Source organism: Lissotriton vulgaris, chromosome 12 (assembly GCF_964263255.1).
Source record: "Lissotriton vulgaris chromosome 12, aLisVul1.2, whole genome shotgun sequence".
Classification (NCBI taxonomy): Eukaryota; Metazoa; Chordata; class Amphibia; order Caudata; family Salamandridae; genus Lissotriton; species Lissotriton vulgaris.
This window is the reverse complement of record NC_141700.1, coordinates 410,992,895-411,009,888: the sequence shown is the minus strand read 5'-3', so window position 1 is coordinate 411,009,888 and position 16,994 is coordinate 410,992,895. Positions and strand designations below refer to the sequence as shown.

General features: G+C 48.5%; 1 protein-coding gene and 1 long non-coding RNA gene across 2 annotated transcripts in view; one reads left to right on the top strand and one right to left on the bottom strand.

Annotated features, from left to right (window-relative positions):
* The window catches only part of RBL2 (RB transcriptional corepressor like 2), a 1,013,578-nt gene that overhangs the window by 338,577 nt on the left and 658,007 nt on the right, over positions 1–16,994 (bottom strand). The gene's annotated exons all lie outside the window — the stretch shown is intronic.
* On the top strand, positions 679–14,060 carry LOC147674108 (uncharacterized). Its single transcript, XR_015302423.1, has 3 exons — positions 679–2,404; positions 5,650–5,871; positions 11,860–14,060. It is a non-coding gene; the product is annotated as an uncharacterized LOC147674108 (long non-coding RNA).

The window sequence follows — 16,994 nt, the reverse complement described above, 5'->3', positions numbered from 1 at the left end:
ATCTTAACTTAAACAGGCACTTGCAAAAAAAAAAACGGGACATTGATTCAATTATTAAATTACGAGTGGACTACAAGTTTGCCCTGAAACAGAGGAAGAGTGAATTACAGCAGCTGGCCTGGGATTCTCTTAACCAAGCAGCTGAGTTATCCGATAGTACTCTGTTTTGGTAAACGGTCAACTCTCCTTTTCTTAAAGATGAAAAAATACCGGAGCTGACCTCCAATGTCCCGAGCGAAGGGTGGGTTTCTCACTTCTCTAACATTTTTGATTCCAATGGAAGTGTAGACAACGACCCTAGCAGGTGGGTTGTTTTATCGTTGGATATAACAGCCGATGAGGTTGAACTTGGCATATGTGCGAGTAAGGGGGGAAAAGCCCAAGGCCCTGACGGGGTGCCAATTGATGTATACAAGGCAGCACCTGAGATGTGGGGACCTCTCTTGGCCAATGTTTTTAATGCAGCTGTGTGTTCTGAGGCCCCTAAAACCTGGGCAGAATCTATTATTGTCCCGATTTATAAAAAGGGCAGCAGGTCTGACGCAAAGAATTATCGCCCCATTTCTCTTCTTGACTCCTCAGTCAAGATCATGAGTAGAGTCATGCTTGTCAGGTTAGAGGAATGGGTCGAGCGAGAGGGCATACTGGCTGATAGCCAGTATGGCTTTAGGAAGGGCAGGGGTACACTCGACCAGTGTATCAATCTTGACTTGCTGATCGGGAAATATACCGAAGCAAAACCTGGCTCACTTTACTTATGCTTTGCTGACCTGAGCAGCGCCTTTGACATGGTAGACCATTCTATTTTATGGTCAACCCTGTTACAGATGGGGGCTCCAGAGGGCATAATTTTCTTTCTTGCCAGGTTGTATGGGATGCAGACGCCCCCAGATCAACGGCGTCCCTGTTCCGGTGTTATTATATGCCGACGATGCTGTTCTATTATCTAGAACTCCCCTGGGACTACAACATTTGATTGATAGTTTTTCTACCTTTATTAAGGATAGGAAACTACTAATCAACAAGGGGAAAACATACACTATGACCTGTGGGGTTAAAAGTAAATTTTCAAATGCCTTTTTTATTGATAGCGAAAAGGTTCAGCAGGTAGATAAATTCTGCTACCTTGGTATCACCTTCTCCGAAGATAGGAAATGGACAGAAGAATTTAATAATATTCGGAACAAAATGGCCAAAAACTGCTTTGGTGTTTTTAGATTTGCTGCCAAGGTTGGAGACCGACGAACCAGGGATATGCTTAAGATTTATCAAGCAAGATGTGTATCCGTTGCATTATATGGGGCGGGTGTATGGGGCCACAGTTGCGATAATAATAATTTGCAGGTAGAGGAAAATTCCTTCCTAAAAAAGCTCCTGTGTCTGCCGCCTTCGGCCCCAACTGAGTTAATTCACTGGGATCTACACAAACTATTTGATAGACCTGCTATCCCTAAGGCCACTTATGATCTGGTGTTCAATTTGGCTTAAGGCGGAAAAATCTTTTAATAGGTCCATAATAGAGGATTGCCTGACACTGGATAAACATCTTAAGATACCCTGGGGAAAATATGTTCTTGGTTGCTTTTCTGAGATATTTAACCTGAATATCTTGCTTGATCCAAGTGCATCATCTAGAATACCCAAAGCTGGGCTGAAAAGTAAATTTTTGGCCTTTAGGGCAAGGAAGCGGGCCTTAACCTACGGTACCTTCACAACTGTTGTGTTCTACACTAGATAGTCTGGTAGAAGGTTTTCCTTTGTATTTAACCATGGTGACCAGGCCATCTCACAAGTTTGTACTTACCAGACTCAGATTTGGTTTGGCACACCATCTGGTGGCTCTCCCGTCCATTAAGAAACATCCGTCGGGCCATGTTTATGTGATGGCATCTCTACTCCGAGCACCTTGCACTTTCTATTGTTTTGTAAACTGTACTCAAATTTACGCACTGCATTTCTGAAACCAATGTTTATTAAATATGGTGTACGTACAGTTAATCAGGCAATGATTTTAATCTTTAATCTGGAATCAGCTGATATCTGTTTTTACACAGCCACGTTTTAAAATTATTGTGTTAATGCCAGGAAAAGTATGTGTTTTTAAATGAACTATGTCTGTAATACTGTTTGTAATTTTTTTTTTTAGATATTGATGTATTTGTTATTACCATGTTTTTTATCCTTGTGCTTCTATGGTCATTGTTATATGTGCTGAATAAAGCTTCATGAATTGAATTGAATTGCACTTAAGAGTATATGGTATAGCGTTATCATGGAACAGCTATAAGGACATGGTTCCGAAAGCTGCAGACAGGCTCAGCTCATGCTAGAGCACCATCTCACATAATTCCAAGCACTCTGCCTTCAGGTTTGATAAGGCCTGCCATAGGAGTGTCCTTTTTAGGTTTTGCCTAGCCAATGCTTACGAAGTAAGCATTCGCTAGAAAAAAACGAATGAGTATAGTATAGGGGTTGGAATACGCCCCTGTCATCCATTGGTTAGCTCCATAAATGGAGGCTAGCCATTGGAAGACTGGCCTGTCCGTCAATGCCGGACCAGATTCGGGGGCGTTCCCGAGAATTTTTGGCTTTTGGCTACGTCAGCCGAAAGCCTGTCCTCGGGAACGCCCCCGAATATGGTCCGGCATTGATGGCACCCAGAAGATGTCCATTGCTTTTCGTTTTAGGGCTGACTTCTGTGCAGTATTGCTTTTGTGACCTGTGCCCTTCTAAATTATCTTTCGCCTGATCAACACCGCGGCCCGGGGGCCAGAAGCACCCTGCAAAGATCGTTCGCCCTGATCGGAGGCTGCCGCGGTGAAGATCGAGCCGCTGCGCTCCCATTGGCTGAGAGAGCCGAGCCCCCTCACCAACGCCGCGACGGGATAGGCCCGTGCGGCACAGCGTCATTGCCGTTGTCGTGCCGTGATTGGCTGCAGAGCGGAGCGTCATCGTAGGCCTGACCCGGGAGCCGCACTGCCATTGGCTGACTCCCGGGTGAACAAGGAGGCTCGTCGCAAGTGCCGCGACGTGATAGGCTGGTCCATCGGGACCTCCGTAGGAGCCGCCGAGAGCCGGGATGGAAGTGCACCTCGGCGAGGAGAGAGTGAGCTGACCCCGCCGCCATGTTGTTGCCAGGAGGCGGCCCACACTCCGGGCGGCGATGAACCTGGCTCTCCGCGCTAGTTCGGCGCTGTTGGGGGAGCCCGTAGCCGTCGCCAAGCCTGACCCTGGTAGGTTGCTCAGCTCACCGTCCCACCGCTCTACAAGGCGCAGTCGGACCACGCAGAGGAAACCTAAACCAATCAAGGGCGAGATGTGGCCTATGTACTTGGATTCCATCCGCAGCTGTGAGTCCCTCAGGTCAGGTCAGCTCAGCCCCACCAGCAATCACAGGGCGCAAGTACACCACAAGATCTCACCTCAGCCAGGTCCAACAAGCCACGGCCGAGGCGTCTGCACTGTGAGGCTGCCCGCCGAAATACGGATCGAAGGAGGGCCGCTCCACCACTTGTAGAGGAGGGGGGGGGGGAGCAAGTCTCAGAGAGGCCAGCAACCCGCCTCCCGCCGAAATGCGGGCCGATTACGGGCCAAAGCTCACCACTTTGCGAGATAGAATGTCTACCAGGATGTGGGTTGGCTGACGCTGCACAGCAACCTTTGGAAGATACCATGGACCTTCCGGTCTGTTAGATTGAAGAAAATGACAGAAGCTTCGGGGTCATTTGTCCCCTTAGAACAACTATTCTCGGATTGTTTTTCTTTCCTGCGTGTAAAGAAGTTACATTCTGGTCTTCATGGACAGTACACTACCGTGCACTATGTTAGCAAGCTCTGGTAAGCAGTCTTCTTGAATGTGTACAATGAAGCGATGATCCAGTGGCATTCTTCAGTTTCCCAAGGACATAGTGGTTCAGAATGCTCTTTGGGATAGGCAGAGCAATGGCCAGCTTTAAATATTTTCACACAGACAGTAGTCATCAGTAAAAGGGTTGTTAAATATTTTGGGATGTTGGGCTATCGAAAGGTGGATCCCTTTACACCTTACCAGAAAATATTACCCGTATGTCTGCTCCGTGTGTACCCTATGAGAGGATATTCTGGGAGATGCACTGATGGTCAACGAGAACAATCTAGTGTTTTCTCTCCCACCTTTTGTGAATACTTACATGGTTTTGAAAAGTTTTAGAAAGTGTAAGTGATCCCTGGTGTACCGAACTGTCCCTGAAGTAGCACAAATCTCCATCATACTCAGCAGTGGGCGATTGGTGAGGTTACCTGTTAATTGTTTGAAGTAATCTTGAGGGTTGATGCACACAGTCAGTTAGTTGCTTCTGCATCTGAATAGTCTGCAAGTGGTTTATTTTTGAGACTTTGAGAAACTGACACTACGCATGATATCTCTAACTTGGTTGATGCTGTCTAGAGACTGTGCATAGGAACATGTTGATCCGTTTACAGCGTAGGAGAAAAATAAGCATTATTCAGTATTTCAAAGGCTTTTTTAATGGCCCTCGGCCGGTTGCTTTGTAGACACTTTAGAATTCTCAGTTGTCGATAGATCACAAGGTGTCAATGCATTAAGGGCAGAAGAAGGGTAGAATATTCCAAACAATCCTCCTGGCAGTTTAGCCTTGCTAAACTGTATTGCTCTCTGTGGTATGCTCTGTTGAGTCAAGGGTCCCAGTCTGTAGATAAGTGGGACGGATGAAGGGGAGCGTATAGCGCCCTGTCCTCTCCTCAGGCTCTTCAGTCTTCGATGCGCATGGGGGCGGGGCTCTAGGGCGGGAAGGGTCACCCTTCGTAACCTCCTGCCCTGCCGGTAGCGCGGTGGGTCTGTGCGGCTGTGGGAGACTGAAGGGGGCTGCCAGCTCTCCTGATTGGCTCCAGGGCCCTGCGACGTGTCTCACAGATGAAGCCCCGGCCGCGGGCACAGCCGTCAGAGCAGAAGGGAAGCCTTGCCCCCATCATCACTCCTGGCATGCCACACCGTCCCCCCCCCCGCCCCTCTTCATTACCCTCCCCTCTCTATCGCCGAGTTCCTTCCTCCCACTTGACGTTTTCCGCTCTCTGGTGACTTGGCGCGCCCGCAGTGCTTAGCCTTAATTTGTAAAATAAGTGCCGGGGCTCTCGTCGGGAGGCCACTGCAGCTTGCACCACTCATTGCCCCAACCAGCGCTTCCATCACAACTGCCAACCATCACACGCCTACAAGTGTGACAATTCAGACTATTCCAGGCCCCAATAGCTCAGGAGGTAAATGCACCCTCTGCAGAAATCAGTGTGCAAATTATAGGTAAAAAAAGTTGAATGCCAGAAAGGGCCGCTTAACTTTCCATCCATTCGAGGCCGATATATTGAATATGATAATACTTGTTTTTACTTTGTGTGGCTGTGTGTGTGGGGGGCTCTGTGTGGCTTTGTGTGTGGGGGGCTCTGTGTGGCTGTGTGTGTGGGGGGCTCTGTGTGCCTCTGTGTGTGGGGGGCTCTGTGTGTGTTTGTGTGTGTCATTTGCGAGAGATAAAGCTAGTGGCATTGTAATGCCATTTATTTATGTTAAAAAAACATAAATAAAAATAATGTCAAGAGCAATGCCAATAGCTCTAACTTTAACAAAGGCAAAACCATTGCATTGTAAATGCTTGTTAGGGTTAGATATAGGTATACTATATCTAAAGCAAAGGGTGATTAGACCACCTTGCCCCAGCTGTGTTACCAGCCAGTTGTGTCAGTTTGGATGGCCAGCCAGATTGGCATAATACATGCTGCAGCCCCTGGTAGGCCCTGGGTACACCTATGCCCTGGGTACCTAAGGTACACTGTACAGGGGCTGATAAGGTGACCCAGTATCCAATTAGATATGTACCTAAGGTACATGGAGTCCATTTTAACAGAGAGAGCAGGAAGCCTGGGGTCCTGAATAGCAGGATCCCAGGCCAACTATGCCGAAAACAAACAAAACACTAGGCAAAAAGTTGGGGGCAACCATAGTCAGATATCCACCTTTCTACATAACACCCCCCCCACAAAAGGAGATAAGGCTATCCTTGTCCAGGTAGGCCACTATTGCCTAAGTGGCCATATAAGGAAGTAACAGCACTGGATGGTTATCCCCTATCTCATGGTCCACTAAGCAATCCCTCACCATAAGGGTATCTGAGGGTCTCCACCATAGGGAATCTCTACCTGTGGTGTGTTTTGGCAAAGTAAAAGGCTGGTGCTGGGATGGAGTACTGAAGTGAGGCTCCACTAATGTCGGGCTCAACTTCCTCCAATCACTATCCACCATATATGCCTTTCTTTCCAGAACTGAGTTGCAGTGTGCTCTCAGGGTCAACCTCTGGCTACCTAAAGCTGGAGGATGGGTCCCTCTGTTTGGCTCACTGGAGGGACAGGTCAGGTTTGGGGCCCTTAGGTCCCAGGTTTGGCTGTCCCAACAGTGTCCATTTGTGGGAGGTCCCTAACTAAGTTCAAGGAGGATCACTCAGGCGTTTGTTTTATTTCCACCTGGCTAGTACTGCTATCTTTGGTGCTCTTAATCTGCTGATTGGGGGGTTCTTTTGGACAGGGGGCCCTTTGGGGTCCACCACTGGCCTCCCTGACCTCTACAGCCCTGGGCTTACTGAGGCAGGTTAGAGAGGGGCAGGTTACCTGCTCCAGACTGGGTCCCACTTTAGAAGGGTCCACTGACATCAGGGGTTCTGCCAGGCTAGGCCCGACTACCTCTGGGGCAGTTTCTTCACAAGGGGTAAGATCAGTTCCATGAGGAGGCTGATCCTTTCCTAAAGTCTGGTGGAAGGGAGATTTCTCTTCCTCCTCAATGATCTCTGTTTGTGTGGAGTGATCCATAGTTTCAGGCTTCACAACACATGAATCTGTTTGAGTTTGGGCTGTGGCCATCACAGCCCTACCAACCTTTTCAGGGAGGAACTCAGTTTGGGTATGGGCGGTTACCATCACAGCCCTGCCAACCTGTTCAGGGAAGGAATCTGTTTGAGATTGGGCTGAGACTGGCACAGCCCTCCTGACCTGTTTAGGGAGGACATCTTGGACTGGGGCTGTAGCCATCACCACCCCACTAACCTTTCCATGAAGATTTACCATTTTAGAATGGGTTTCTTGCTCTACCTCAGCCCAGGCTGAGATCTATAAATCATTCCCCAGTAGACAATCTACAGGCAAGTTTGATGACACTGCCACTCTCTTGGGACCAGTGACACCTCCCCAGCTGAGATTTACCACTGCCATGGGATGATCTTTCTGCACTCCATCAATATTGGTCACCTGGTATGTGGCTCCAGATAAAAGTTGCCTTGAGGGGACTAGACTCTCAGTCACCATAGTGATGCTAGCCCCTGTGTCTCTATAGGCCTCAAATTTCAGACCATTGATGAGGGGCTCCTGTCTGTACTTGTCCAAAGTGTTGGGACAAGAAATGAAGTTGGCAAACCCCATACCATTTTCACAGACAAGAGTAGCTGTGGTAGGGGACCTGGTTAGGCCAGAGTCCACCTGAGTTCCCCAGGAATACCCAACCAAATGTTTGGGGGCACTCCACCACCTGGGGGATTACTACTAGTAGTAACAGGAGGTGTTGGAGTATTACTGGGAGGAATATTTTCCTTATTGTTGGCCTTGGGGCAACTGTTATCAGTTTTCCAATGGCCTACCTGTTTGCAGGCGTGGCAATAAGGTTTCTTTTGGGTATTGGAAGGATTCTGGGACCCGCCCCCTTCAGAGGATTTTTGGGGCCTTGATGTGGTTTGATCTTTTGATTTATTCCCACCCTTCTCTTGAGGCTTGGTTGATTCTTTCTTTTGGTCACACCCTGATTCTTAGGCCTAATCCTGGTTCTGACCCATTTGTCTGCCCTCTTACCCAATTCTTGTGGAGAGGTCAGATCTGAGTCTACCAGGTGCTGGTGTAATAACTGGTTCTGACAATTATTTAAGACTTGCTCTCTCATAATAAGATTGTACAATCCTGTGTAATCAGTAACTTTACTTCCTAGTAACCAGCCTTCCAAAGCCTTAGTGGCACAATCAACAAAGTCAGTCCAATCCTGAGACTGAGTTTTCTGGGTGTCTCTGAACATCAACCTGTACTGTTCAGTTGTTAGGCCAAACCCATCAATCAGTGCATTTTTCAGGACTTGGTAATCATTAGCATCCTCATCTCTAACAGTGAGGAGCTTATCTCTACCTTTACCTTCAAAGGAGAGCCACAATATAGCTGCCCACTGACTCTGGGGTACCTGCTGTACTTTACAGGCCCTCTCCAGAGCAATCATCCATTTATAGGGGGGCACTATTTTACTCAGGTGTCTATTATCAAAACTCCTGTCTTTATCCCTAGGGATACTGCTGCCACCAGTGGGTTCTAACCCACTCAATTTCTGCTCTCTGGCAAAGACAAGTTTCTCCTTGGCAAGGGCAAGTTCTTCCCTTTGGATCCTCAGATTAACTTCCTTCATCTTTGCCTCATGTTCTCTTCCCTGAGGGGAAGTCATCCCCATCTGAGAAGATGTATGAGAGACATGGGAGTGAATAGATTTGTTAGAGTCTCTGGAGTGAGACCTACCTCTTCTATTCCCAAGGTTAGGCCTGCTTGTGGTTAGGTCTGGGGCTCCCCCAGATCCATCCCCATGTAGGCTTAAGCTGGCCCTTGTAAGTCTGCTGACTATAACTTGGCCATTGTCTGCCTCTCCATCAGAGGAGTTCCCATCTTCCCTACCATCTACATCTTCTGTTTCAGGGAGGTTAGAGTCATCTTCTAAGGGGGGCATGCTTCCATCTGCTGGATCAGAGGGGCCTGGGTTAGAGGCTCTTCTAGCATCATATGTCTCTAAGAGACCTAACAGAAAGGGAAGGGTAGGGTTAGAACCCTGTTTCAGTTTCCTGGAGGTACACAATTGTCTCATCTCCTGAAAGCTGAGTGCTGCATATCTGGAAAGGACCTGTGGAGGGTCACTATTCACAAGGGGAGTCACTGAGGCCTCTCCTGTGATAGACATGCTTTCTAGTTTAGGGGTGGTGTGTGCACCTACCTACACTATGGGTTTTCCTACTGATCCCTTGCTAAGAGTTGTAGTCAGGGTGTGCTAGGCCCTTTCTACTACAACAGCTGGTTCAGTAGAACTCAGAGTATTTCTAAGCTTGTTATATGTACCTATGGTACCTTATGTGATCTTTCAAAAGATATCTCAAGATTATGTTTGGTAAAAACAACAGCAAGCTCAAATCCCAACCGCTGCACACCAATGTGAGAAGTTGGCCTGATACAAGGTGATCACTAGAACTAGTGAGCATCATATATCAGTCCAAACAACCCTTATGGTGATTGGTTGTAAGTCAACCATATAGACAAGCTATCCTAATGGTAGCATGGACAAAGCAGTCTTAGGCTAAACTCTTTTGGCATGTGAAGACAGCTGTTTTACCACATATAACCCCTTGAATACCAAGTGAAAGGACACCACACAGGTTGTTATGAAAATAAACAATATATTTATTACTAACAAACACCTCTAAACTCTTTTTGAGATCAGAGGGCTAAGCACATAAGACTCTTAAGAAAAATACAGTAAGTCGCACAAATTACAATGGTGCCCTAGGGGTACGACAAACCATATACTAAGTAAATGGTTTAAGTAGAACGATAGAGGAAATGAAGATGCCCAGAGGCTGTAGGATCGCTGGGACTACACTACACTAATCTTAGGTAAGGAGCAGGAGGCCCACGGGACGCGTGTGCAGAGTATGAAGTCACACGCGAGATGCGGTACAAAGTCAATGGACACGAACAAGTTACAAAAAAGGTGAATAAGGACAGGTCTGACTGGTTACGTCTAAAACTATAGGATACCTGGACACTAGGAGAGTCAATCTACCTATGAGCACCGAAATGCTCTCGTTACCTCACCCACGGGCTGCGGGTGCATAGGTGTGAAAGTGTGTCGGATTTCCGCGTTGAAGTCAATGGAGCCTTGGAGAAAGATGCTGCAGGCGACCAGGAGGAAGATGTCTGGAGTGATCCAAGGGCGGATCGAGGAAGATGGAGACCTGAAAGCAGAGGGGACAATGTTCACAGTCACTAGCCGGTGACCAGAGTGGAACCAGGAAGGAACCAGATGATGTCGTCGCAATCAGGTGAAGAATGGACGCTTGACTCTGCAGCCACGTGGACCAGGAGGTGTCTTCGACGACCAGGATGGAGGCACGAGCTGTCCCACGCAGGCTCTCGCTGTCGGCGGTGTCTGATCCGGATTCGGAGTCAACAGGCCTTGGCAAAGGCAACCCACCCAGTGAGTGAAGATGGCGTCTGGTGCGGACCAGGAGGGTCTGGGGTGCTTCTCCTTTGCAGGGAAGCAAGGGCCAGTCTGGAGAAACCAGACCAGCGGTGTAGATTTCAAGGATCGTCGTCTAGGAGGCCACTAGCCAACCGGCAAGTGACCAAACAACGCGTCAAGCAGCAATCAAGCAAAAGGGCCCCACGCAGATCTCGTGGATGCTGGAGGGCTGGTCTTTGATGCCGGAGCTGCTCGGGGATGGGGCTTCACAATCCCCAAAGCACTTACTCGAGGATGCCTCAGAAGTCGTGCTGGAAGCGAAGTACAGTTTCTCCAAGATGGCCGGTCCCACGTGTCTTGTCGCACCCACAGATCTCAGCTGTGCTGCAGATGTGAGTTGAGGTCGGAGAGGTCTGGAAGTCCGGGTCTCGTCGGGCTCTGAAGTCGGGTTCCACCAGGAAGGACGACAATGTGAACCGCTAGGACGCTTGATGGTGCCTGCTTGTGCAGGGTGGTCACTCCTTGGTCACAAGGGAGATTTCTTCAGTCTTCTGGGGAGCAGAACGTCGAAGTCCAGAGTTTCTTCTTGTAAAGTTGTTCAGGATTAATCTAATTTGGAATTGTACCAGCTCCTACCTTTATTCTGCAAAAGGGGGCTGTACTGTGACTAGGTCCCTCCCAAGGGTGGAACCAGGAAGGGGGATGGTTACACCCCCTATCCTTTGTCCGGTTTCGCGCCAGAGCTGGGGCTGGAGTGCCCCAGCAACTGGTTTGAACCAGAATATGCACAGGGACACCTTGTGTGCCCCAGGCATGTCTCATTCCTATCAGCCCTGCCTATCTGGATACACAAAGTCCTGTCTGGGGTGGTGCTAGCACCTCCCCAGGCAGGAAATCCTTTGTCCAGGCCTCCGTTGCTGGAAGGACTCCCAGCAGCAGGAGGTCAGACTTGTGTCTGTGGCAGCAGCATCCATTTTGTGATGCTGAGGCTCAGGTTAACTTTAACCGGGGTTCTTAGTTACATACATGTCGTGTCCCTCTAAAAGGGTGGAATGCTACCCCGTCGCCAGAACTGGCGAGGGGGTAGTATTCCAATTCGTATGACACCTTACTCGACATGTTTTGATGATGCTATGCCAAAGTTAGCAATAACCGCGAGGATTATAATGCACATAAGAGTATATGGTATAGCGTTATCATGGAACAGCTATAAGGACATGGTTCCGAAAGCTGCAGACAGGCTCAGCTCATGCTAGAGCACCATCTCACATAATTCCAAGCACTCTGCCTCCAGGATTGTTAAGGCCTGCCATAGGAGTGACTTATAGGAGTATATGTGTCCATTTTAGGGTTAGATATAGGTATACTATATCTAAAGCAAAGGGTGATTAGACCACCTTGCCCCAGCTGTGTTACCTGCCAGTTGTGTCAGTTTGGATGGCCAGCCAGATTGGCATAATACATGCTGCAGCCCCTGGTAGGCCCTGGGTACACCTATGCCCTGGGTACCTAAGGTACACTGTACAGGGGCTGATAAGGTGACCCAGTATCCAATTAGATATGTACCTAAGGTACATGGAGTCCATTTTAACAGAGAGAGCAGGAAGCCTGGGGTCCTGAATAGCAGGATCCCAGGCCAACTATGTCGAAAACCAGCAAAACACTAGGCAAAAAGTTGGGAGCAACCATAGTCAGATATCCACCTTCCTACAATCGCCACACTACAGACTCGCCTCAGGGTGCGGGGTCCCCATACGAGACGATGCTGGTGATCCCACCTTGGTCGACTCACGGGTCACAAAGGAGTTCCTGCTCGCAGCATTGCAGAACCTGAAGGATGAGATCCTCACGTTTAAATCGAACATTCAAAGTGATATACATGAGGTACCCAGAGAGGTCTCTGATCTGGGTGATGGAGTGGAGGAGAAGGGTTTGAATGAGCGGATAGACGACTGGGAAAAGCTGCAACAAACAGGTGCTCTTTCTTGAACAACAACACATGCAGCTACAAGACAAGTGCGAGGAGTTGGAAAATAGGACTCGCAGGAACAACATTCGTATCCAAGGGGTTTCTGTGGAAGTTAGAGCAGCAGACCTACCTACTTATTTCCAGGATCAGTTTGAGGCAATATTGGAGGACCAGGCCCGTTCACACATCCGTCTGGACAGAACAAACAGGGTGACTTCAGGTCGATGGGCTCGCCCCCCGAAAATCCTTACCCGGTTTCTTTGAGAATGAGGAGGACCTTATAGCAAAGACACAGGAGGGGGGATAATTCTCCTGTAATGGCGCCTCACTGATGCTGTTCCAGGACTCCTCTTCAGGCAAGCTTGCCAAGCGAGGTCCTTTAAGTCCGTCACCAACTTCTTGAAGTCTAATAGAAATAAATATTGATGTGGCCACCCTTTTCACATACGAGACGAGCTACCAGGGAATACTGAGAATTGCATCACATTGACTCTGATAACCACTGCTGGCTGTTCTTTACTTATGTCTTTTTTGGTGGGGACTGAATGAGATCCGAGAGGGTCCAAAGGGACTCTCTCTAAGGGCCATTTCCCTATAGGGCGGCTATATAGTAACTCACCCTACGTAAGGTCTATTTTCTTTTTTTACCTTTTCTGTTACGTGTTTTATATTAGGCTTAATGGTTGTAAATGTAGGAGTTGGTTTGGTTACGATCAAGGGGACGACACCACCTAACTCTAAGAACCCGCAAGAGTGGACTAGCTCACATCCCGCAGAGAGGGCCCCGACATCAGCAGTCACTTCCTGACACAGCCAAACACATATGCAGGGGACACTGAGGGTGCTCACTTACAATGTTAGGGGCCTTAACAATCCAACAAAACATCTTAGCATCCTAGGTGAGATGAGAGTCCGGGGGCAGGTATCTGTCAAGCACAGGAGACACACCTACTAAAAGGGTACCAACATAGGCTACGCTCCACGGCATTCCCACTCCAGTATCATGCCTCAGCTACCACTAAGACAGAGGGGGGTGGCCATTCTATTTGTGGGCGTGGCCAAGTTCAATGAGGTCAACTTCTGTCAGGTGCACATAGCTCCTGGTGAAGGGCACCCCCTCACAATCGACTGTATGTACTGCCCACACGTTGGTCAGGAGGCCTTCTTGATCCCAGCTGTGAAGACATTTTGCAGGGTAACTAATTATCCCATCATTATTGGGGGGGACTTTAGTTGCGTTATAAATACTACACTGGATAAGTTGCAGCAAAGGGTAGGAAGGACACAGCTATGTCTGCAGCGGATAGAGCTGTCCTGGAGAAGCTGGGACTGATCGAAGCATGGCGTTATTGCAATCTGTTAGTGACCGACTACTCCCACTTCTTGGTAGTACAAAATACTTATTCTAGGATTGACTAAACCCTGCTAGATCAAACGTTGTTGGCCGGGTGGTGGAGGTTTCCTAAGTGTAAATGACTATCTCGGATCAATGCCCAGTGCAGGCTATCTTAACATGCCAGGAGGGCTCTTGCATATTGAATGATACCCTCTTAAGAGATCTTGTGGTACGACATGAAATAACAACGGACATAAAGGAATACCTCCAATTCAATCATACAGGAGCACTGTCCCCTTGACGGTATAGGATAAACTGAAGGCAGTGATTCACAGCGTCTTAATTAAAGAAGTGAGCTACCTCAAACGGATGACGGAGGTCAAACTACTACGGCTCAGGGAAGATATTAACCAGGTAGAGCGCGACCATAAGTCCTGCCACTTCAAGAAACTTTGCAGGATGCTTACAGCTCTCTGCGGCCAACATCGCACCCTAGAGTATGACAAATCCAACTATATCCTAGCCCGCTCGAGAACCAGGATTTATAAAGGCATAACAAGGCAGGTTCGTTTCTAGTGAGTAAACTACAGGCCTGTGGTGAAGAGAGGTCAAGAATGCGGGCAGTGTCCTCTGCACCTCAGAGAAGGCAGAAGTGTTCACCCTTTATGCAGTGGACTAGCCAGATTTGGAAGCCCAGTGTGCTTATTTACAATCACTCACCTTCCCCATCTCCCTCAGGTGGCGAGTGAAATGCTGGATGAGCCCATCTCGGTGCCGGAGGTTATGGCGTCCATTAAACATCTGAAGAGGGACAAGGCCCTCAGGCCAGATGGCTTTAACGCTGCGTTCTATAAATACTGAGCTCCGCAGATAGGCTATCTACTAGCTGAGGTCCACAATAGGTTGGCCCAGGACTGTGGCATGACCTGCTATGGCAGAAGCCACCATAACATTAATAGCCAAACCAGATAAGGACCAATCCCTGTGACAGTCTTATTGCCCCATATCCTTGTTTAATATTAATATGAAACTAACTGCCAAAATTCTAGTAACCGCCCTCAAGGAGTACCTTCCCACCCTAATCCATGCTGATCACTCTGAATATGTCCTGTCCCGATCCACCGGTTATTGAACTTAACGTGCCCTCCACATCATAAAACTAGCACAGATGTGTTATATGGAGACAGTTCTGCTTTCCCTCGATGCAGAAAATGCCTTCGATTGGATGGACTGGGCTATGCGGAGGGCCACTTTTACTCAGGCCGTTTCTGCGGCTGGATTGAGGCGTTATATGCCTCAACTTGGGCTAAGCTCAACATCAACGGCTTTAAGTCGAAGGGAATCCCAATCCATAGGGGCACCATTTAAAGCTGCCCACTCTCCCCTATGTTAATTGATTTGTATGTAGAGCCACTCTAGCACAGGATCTGGGCTCACAAGGAGATTTTGGGATACCCATCCACCATGACACCTTCAAAGTTGTCACCTTTGAAGATGGCATCTTGTTATCACCCACGGCTCTGGACCATTCGCTCCAGCATCTGACACCTCTCCTCGAAGAATACAGTGCTCTTGTGGGGCTTAAGATCAACTTGGGAAAGTCAGTGGTTTTTGTAGTCTCTTAGGCACAGATGGTATTGCAAAAGCTTTAATCAACAACATCATTTAGGTGGACTACTGACTCCCTGCCATACTTCAGAGTAGCACTGACCCCGGACCTGTACATGTGTGCCAGGAGCAATTGTCAACAACCGGCACACTTCCTTAAGGTCGCTACCTCCTCAAAGCACCTCCAAGCGCTCTCATGGATGGAGAGAACAACCTTCTTGAAAATGACAGCCCTCCCAAAGATTTTGCACAGGTTCCAGACCCTTCTGCTTCCACTTCAAAGGGCAAAACTAGAACAGCTGACGGATATGTGCCAGTCTTTTACTTGGGGGAGGAAGCAACCTTGACTAAGCCACCAAGCCAGCACACGCCCTCCAAAGCGCAGTGGACTGAGGGTCCCAAATATCCATCTTTATTACCTAGAGGCTCAGGTATGGTATGTGGTGAAGTTACTTTGAGGGGAGACGGACAAACCCTGGTGCTTCATTGATCAGAATATGACAGCTAAGTCACTTGCAGAGGTTCCCTGGCTCCCCATGCGCCAGAGATGTTGTAACCTCCACACTTCCCCAGTTACAAGGGACACCTTTGAAGCCTGGGAGCACTGAGTCAGGGCCCCAAAAGTCTTACCTTATGCTTGTAGAGTGTTCTCGCAGGAATGACTTGAACAACCTCCACCATTTCCCACCTCTCCCCTGTCCTTGTATATAACCTGACCGGGGTGATGGTGCAGGCTGGGGGAAGGAATCCTAATAAGTGATGGTTTGTCCTTTAGTGTGTGCAGACCAGGTTGGGTACGCCCAATGGAGATAAACGAACCCCTCTAGGAACTACTGCCTGTAAGGACAAACCATAAAGTAATCAATACTGCCCTCTATATCACAAGCACACATACATATACACCAGTAGTAAATGCAGTCAGGGAAAACATCTATAGTCACCTGGTATTGGCACTCTGATAGGTTGTGGTGTACGACCTCACACACCAAAAGGAACACAGAACAGAAATGTAGGCACACCCGCGCTGTGAAGGAAGTATCAGGATTGTAGATTCCACTGAACAAAAAGATGTAATAAGCGCTACTGCGTTGAAAGCAAGAATAAGACAAGTGACGACACACCCTTGTGGATGTCTTCATTTTAGTAAGTTGAATAAGCGCTCTTGCGCTATATTAACAAGAAGATGCTGATAGGCAACGCGCTCCTGTGTGTGCCACCACACAGCAATTGCAGAAAGCGCTTTGGCGCTTCCACAGTAAAAGAGATGCTGGTCTCGTGGCAAAGCGCTCCTGCGTGAACCACGCCATGAACCTCTGCACTAGCGCTCCTGCGCTGGTGCGGACGAACAAATGTCTGTCTTCTGTTAAGGCTGATGTTTTCATTGGTAAGGCACTACTGCGCTAACCGTCACACAGCAATCCCAGATGGTGCAAAGGTTTGAAAGAAAGTGTACTCCTTTGGTGCCTCTTGCAATAATCATAGATAGTGAAAAGGTTGAAAGGCAACGCGCCCCTGCGCGTGCCTTCCCCACCAAGGTCTGAAAGCACTACTGCGCTTCTTCCGTGAAAGAGGCGCTGATCTCATGGCAACGTGCTCCTGCCCAGGCCATGCCAAGAAACTGTACACTAGTGCTCCTGCGCTGGTGCGGACAATGAAATACCTGTGTCTCCTTAGGAAAGAATCCTGGTGGAAGCAGAGACTCTGGGGACTCCGACTCCGCCGAGATCAGGTTCAGGATCAAAAGCAACCCGGGTTGAGCACTGCTGGTCTTTATGCGGTCTCACCCTGAAGTG